The sequence below is a fragment of the Larus michahellis genome, chromosome 5 (assembly GCF_964199755.1).
Source record: "Larus michahellis chromosome 5, bLarMic1.1, whole genome shotgun sequence".
NCBI classification, from domain to species: domain Eukaryota; kingdom Metazoa; phylum Chordata; class Aves; order Charadriiformes; family Laridae; genus Larus; species Larus michahellis.
Window position 1 is genome coordinate 9,249,551 of NC_133900.1, and position 6,487 is coordinate 9,256,037.

A 6,487-nucleotide genomic window follows, 5' to 3' on the forward strand; every position below is an offset into this window, starting at 1 on the left:
GTGGGTGGTACTCAGCCAAAAGCAGAGCTCTTAGTGAGCTCTGAGTTGCCTTTCGTACCTTCGGGGAGTTTTATGGTGTAACTTCCCAGTCATCTAACATAGCATTACTCTTCCTCTGCAACCAAAGCTTGCAAAGCAGACTGTAAGGTAGGCTACCTGTTTTGTTTCTCTGCTCAAGTGATTAAGATAATAGAGGAGTCTAAAGAAAACGCCTGTAGCTACTTTCAGAGATTAAAAATATGTTAGGTCAAAAAAATAGGAGAGCCGGAAAGGAAGATTCACTCCCAGCTCTGTGTGCTCTGCTGGCATGGTCAGGCTCCAGTGCTCAAAGGAATAAAAGGGTCCAGTTGATGTCCAGTTGGAAAGACAGGATTAGATGCCTTCTCTCGCCGGAGGAGGTCGTCTCTGCTGTACTAGCTGAGGGGGCATAATAGGTTTTGCAACTTGTTAGGGTACTGTCTCAAAAACAGCTGAAAGAAGCCCACATTGGCCCGTCAGAGGTGGCACGGAATATAGACAAGCAGTGATGAAGAAAACAAGTTCAGAAAATAAGCACGAGCTCCTCTCTTCTGTGTGGGTTTCGGGAGTTGGGTTTTGTTTCTTTATTGAAGATGCTCCCAGCGGTCCTTAAGGGTTTTTTCCAAGACCTCTTAAAAATCAAAGGGTGCAACTTGAAAACGTCTCAGACTATATGGACGGGAGTCTGCTTGCTGAAAGCGTTGTAGTACCGCTCCAGTCCACTTCAGTCTCTTCACAGCGTAATGTCCAAATCGGGCTTTTCACTGAAGTTCAGCATAAGAGTTCACAGCTGTTAAAAACTTAAACCTACTTCATCTTCCTCCAGGGTGTTCGCATGTATTCTGTGTCTGGCAAGATGGTTCTCCCAGCGTCCAAAACCATCATGCTCTCAGCTCGCTTTCTTTGGCAAAACCCTTCTTCCCTCAGTCTGGCGGTACAAAGGGCTGCCGAGAAGCATCATCCTCTCTCCTGGGGGCTGTGGGCCCGTTACTCCATTTTTCTCTTCCTTCCCTGGAAGCGTCTGCTGCTAACCAGGAAGATAACGGGACTCGGGCTGCCCTTGACAAAGACAGAACATAGAATAGAATATTTCAATTGGAAGGGACCTACAATGATGATCTGGTCCATGGCATGCACCTTCCTCATTTCAGGAGTGCGCTTTGGCAAACCCACCTAAGTGCGGTCTTTGCCTGTCCTTGCCAGGTGAGTTCTTGCCTCTTCCGCTCTCCTGAAGCTCCTCGGGTCATGCGTGTCCTGTCCAGCAAGGACATGGTTCCCTCAGCTCCAGTATGTCGATTGCCCTTTCTTACCCCCTGGGGCAACGGAGGAATGCAGGCACTGATGAGCAGCTCTTCTGATGCAGCATCCTTCTCTTCTTCCCCTGCCATATCGGCCGGGAGCAGAGAGGGATTCAGCTCCCACCCCCTGTGATGCTGATGGACATAAGGACAGGGCCCTGGGGAAAAGGACACCCTTTCTCAATATATCTTGGCTGTCCATATCATCCTTTCGCTTGCACAATCGCATCTTTGAGCCTGTGGCTGCAAGGACAGTAGCTGCAGCAGTCGCTGGAGCTATTCCCAAGAGAAACACGGCTCTTTTGGGGTCTGCAAGCAGCCAGAGACGTGCACTCAGTCCTCTCTTTCCCCCTCAATGCTACACTAGTTCCATCTTGTTGGGAGGGAGGTGTGCCAGTTCCTCTGTGCTGGAAGTGGAGGAGGAGGGAGCTGGTGGAGTAAGCCGCGTTGCATCGCTGATAGCTCTTCCTCTTTAGCCAGGCATTGCGGTCTAGGATTTGCTTCTGCAGAGGTGTCCTCGCAGGGCATCCCTTAGCAATGTCGGCATAACCTTCCTGTGGGGATCAGGGACCGCACTGACCCTTCAGGAGGAGCTCATTAGGACTTCTTTGTGTCTCTATACATGAAACAGACCTTTTATTTCTTCTGCTCCTCCTCACCGCCAAAGTAAAAGCACTGCTGGTTTTTTTTTTAAGGTACAAGTTGAATAGCCACGGGGTGTCACACCTCTAAACATGGAGCCCTACTGGCTTCTCTTCTAAAAGTTGCTCTAACTGAAGAGTTATTCCACCTCCTCCTCCGTTACGATGATCATTCTGGAAAGGGATGGAAAACAGCAGGATTTTGTATGCTTGAGTGAGAAAACTGACATAAGGCGGTGTGTACCAGAGCTAATCTATAATTCATCATGATCATTCAAGGCTTTTAGAGAGCAGAGGAGAGAGAGGCAAGGGAGCCCTGGCAAACGGTCTAAAGACCCCGCACGTGGATGTAGCGGGCGAGGGCTGTCACTTCACATGAGCACGGGCAGGCGGTGCGGGGCCACCAGGGAGAGCTGGGCTCCTGGTACCTGCTGATGAGGAGGGGCTGCATTTGCAGATGACTAGAAGCAACTATGGCACTGACATCTCATTATTTCCAGCTTTGTTGCTTGCTTTCCGGTCGCTGCTAATGTACCAGGCCTAAATTCCTTTGTGTGTCACTGCCTCGGGGGCCTCTGGCAGCTACTGCATCTGGGGGAGGATGTCCAGTCAGGTTGAGTGCTTACTCTTGACTGGTTAAGACTGGTAAGGCTAACCGCTAACAGCCATCGGGGAGAGGATAGCTCGGTCCCCGATGTGCCCCGTACTGGCTTTCTGCTGCTGGCAAAGTTGGGGATATGGCTGGATCATCCAGGCCCACCGCTGAGTTGTCACCAAGAGAGGGATCCACCTGAAAACAGCATTCCTGGCCGCCTCAGGTAGCTAGCATTGCTATGGCACTGCCCGGCCTGGCTCTGGGCGGGGGGCTTCCAAAAGGCAGCGCTGCACCATCCGGGAGGCCTGGGCCGGCATTTTGATGTAACGCAGAAGACCAAGTGGTTTGGGGCTCGATCTCCCGGGGGAGAGAGGGTCTGCTTCTGCGCCGCTTCTTGGGTCTGTTGTTCTGGCTCCGTAGGTTCGTTCCTAAACGTGTCTGTCTTGTCAGTCCTGCGCAGGCTCTCCGGACACGTCCCCATAAAGCGGATAAGGAAGAGCAGCAGTTCCCCAGAAGAGAGGGCTTGTCTGGACACGGCAGGGCTCTCGGCAGGAGGGCAGCTTCTCTGTCGTGCTGGGTGTTGCGTAGCTGTAGCCGCGCTCTTCCCGAATGAGGTGAACACAGCCTGCACCCCTCCAGCAAGGGCCAGTGGAGTAAGGGAAGCTTTTGGCTCTCTGCTCAGCACTGGGGAGGTCATACCTGGAACCTGTGTCCAGTTTGGGCCTCCTCCCTCCATTAAAGAGGGATGCTGGGGGGCTCTGGTTGGGTCTCCTGGGCTAATCGGGTTTGGGGCAGAGGGCCTGGGAGGAGAGTGGGGAGCTGGGACAGCTCGTTGTGGTGAAGAGGTGGCTGGGGGGCATATCTAATCAGGGGTACAGCGATGTGAAGGGCAATTAGGAAGATGATGCAGTCCAACTCTTTTTGGCAGACACAGCAGATGACATAATAGGGCTACGTGAAAAGTTTGGCGCGGATGTTAGGGAAAAAAGCTGGTGGGGAGGTGTCTCTATCCAAGGAGGTTTCAAGCATCGCGTGGACAAGACCAGGCTGCCCTGATCTCTTGTTGGCAGTGGTCCTGTTGCAAGAGGGAGGTTGGATCAGAGACCTCCTGAGGCCCCTTTTACCCACGTGCTCCTAGCAGCCCAGAAAAAAACAGCCGTGACTCTGAAAACCCATCGGCGCTTCTGCGGTTGGGACCCACGTGTTGGGCTCCACCGGCCCCATGGGTGGGACGTTGTGCAGAGTGGAAAAGGATGGTTAAGGCAGGAGGTTGTCCTTCCATTAAGTTAATTTTTTGACTATACCTGCACTTCTGGGCTTACGTCCAAGGCCTGGAGTACTTGTGCGATTTCCTCCTGCCTCCATCAGTTACGTTGTGTTCTCTATTCCCTCCTGAGCTAGTTATTAATTATGGAGACTGCAGAGATGAAGTCCAGACTCTGCTAATGGTTGACTTCCCCGTGTTTTAGAAGCAGCATTTCAGGGATCCGCTAATGGTATTTCTTAGCTTTGCTTTTTAAGCTCCACCATCATCTTGCTTCCTAGCCTGAGCGTGGCAGCGAGGCGGATAACGGTGTTACACAGCCACGGCGAGCACTGCGCCCTCGCCCTGGCCTCAGCTGTCCCCGCAAGGCCACCTTTTTACGCTTAGCCACCGGCTTCCCTCCCAGCCTGCGTCTCAGCCTCTAAAGCTGCCTGGCCAAACCCCAGGGCTATCTCGTCTTTCCTCTCCCAGCCTTGTTATTCCTTCCCCTCCTTTCCCGAGGAGGCCTGCAGGAGCGGGTGCTGGGCTTGCTCCTCCTCCCTGCCCCGTCTGGGCAGCGGGCTGCCGGCCTCGGCGCCGGCTCTGTCTGCCCTTTGCTTTCCCTGCCCCGGCTGGCCCCTCTCCATTCCCCCAGCACCATTCCCGACTCCCTGCCTTCACTGCTGCCTGCACAGGCTGCCTGCCCCCGCATACAATCCTCTGGGAGATACAGCTCTCCTTCTCTCGCGTTTTGTTCCCGTTGCTCCGCCGCTTGCTTGCATCCGTCCGATGTGGGGAGTTAGCGCTGTGTTTTTCTCCTGCCAGCCCTTTCCCTGCCTTTGCCATCATCGCTTCCAGCTTGCTGCCCATCAGCGGGAAGCCTCAGGGCAGCAAACCTCCACGCAGAGATGCAGGGATGCGTAGGAAGGAGCTGCTTGCATCCCCCCCCAGCTCCCCGAGCTTAGCCTTGGCGTTAGGGGGATGGGGAGAGAAAGACTTGGGAAAGTGGAAACAATGAGAGTGCGAAATTTTCTCATTTTGGTTTTTCCAGCTCTGCCTGTTCGTTTTCCCCCGGGGACTTAGCCCTGGTATCGGATGCCAGCACTGGCCCGGGAGTCCCTGGTCCCCGTTTTGCAATCTCCTGGTGTCAGCCAGCAGCTCAGGCCTTCCTGTAAGTGCCCCGACGGTCACGGGGAAGGAATGTTCCCCCGGCCGCATGGGGAAAGGTCACCATGGGCAAAGGGGAAGCTGGGGCCGGGCAAGCAGCTTGCCGCTCCCACCCCTCGCCGATGAGGGCAATGGCGATCAGCACGGACCCGAAAATGTTTTGATTTACAGGGGAATTTTTTTTTTTTTTTTTTATTTATTTATTTTTAAAAAAAGAAATGGCTCGAGAGGCTAAATATTTTCAGCAGGGCCCCGCTTTCCTTTCGCAGGGCGGACCTCGGAGCAGATGCTGTGCCCAGGCAAAGTCCAGGAGGATGCGTGCGTGTTTCATTGCTTTCTTAGCTGGAGGATGTTTGCTGTTGAATCCGCTCCCGAAAGCATCTGCGTGTCCCGCTAAAGGGATGGCTGCGACAGTGGTGCCGGCCAGTTCCCGCCACTCTGAAGAGCGGTTGGGCTGAGCAATACGTTCGCCTTGCGCTCCCAGCTTGTCGCTCTCTTCCCTTCCTACCGACGGGGCCTGCCAAGAAACCTCTCCCCTCGATGCAGCTCGGAAAGAAAGCTGTGACTTGCGGTGGCCGCGGCGGGATTAGCGTCCGACATTAAGGGCTTAACTCCCCGCCTCATCCCTGCCAGCCGGGGGTTTCGAGTAACACCACCGTGCCTTTTTCTTCCGCCCTCGACAGTTTGTAGCCTGCTTTAATAATGTTCTTTACACACCGTTCTCCGGGATGCATTTTCGCTAAGCTGGAGCTCGCTCCCTCGTGCTTTGTTTTCGGTGTCTGGCCTTTTGGCTGAGGCTCCTGGGGACGCCGGTCACATTTATCGGGGCAGGGGCAGAGCGGAGGAAGGGGGAGGAATTTCTAGGTTGGGCTTATGAAACCGAGTTTTTTTTCAAAATTCTCAGCTTGTTAAAAAAAAAAAAAAAAAAAAAAGTAATAATAATCTGGCCCTTGGTCTCTAGGTTACGTTTGCCTCTGCTGTGGCTGAGCTCATGGAAAATCGCAGCTTAGCTCCTGTGCTCGGTGCCAAGATTAGTAGGTTTAAAAACTAACCGATAACATCTTTGTAAACTTGGAGGCGTTTCTTTAAAGCCTGCTGATCCTTCCAGCCTGGATTTTGGAGCTTTCCTAGAGATCCAAGCCAGCCAAGCGGGACGACGGTATTTGCCCTGAAAAATCAGGTATCTGCCCTGAAAAATCACGTCCGTTGCCTTCAAATACCCCGAGGGAGGAAGGAGGCTGCTGTTCCCCGAGGCCCCGAAGGGCATGTTGGGATCCTTCCCCCTGTTCCTAACCAGACACACAGCACGCGATGACGCTCTGCGCATAACTTATAATAATCACTGGTTTTATTTTTAAAAAATTACAATAGAAAAGTACCTTTAAACATATTTCCAAAAGCGGAGTAGACAATGTGGAAGCTTCTCTCCTCTCCACAAGACAAAGTACAGGAAATAGTTTGCTAAAGGAGTTAGTCTGTCGCTTGGAAACGCTGGTATCGTTCCTTTTAGAGCCGCTCAGAGGTT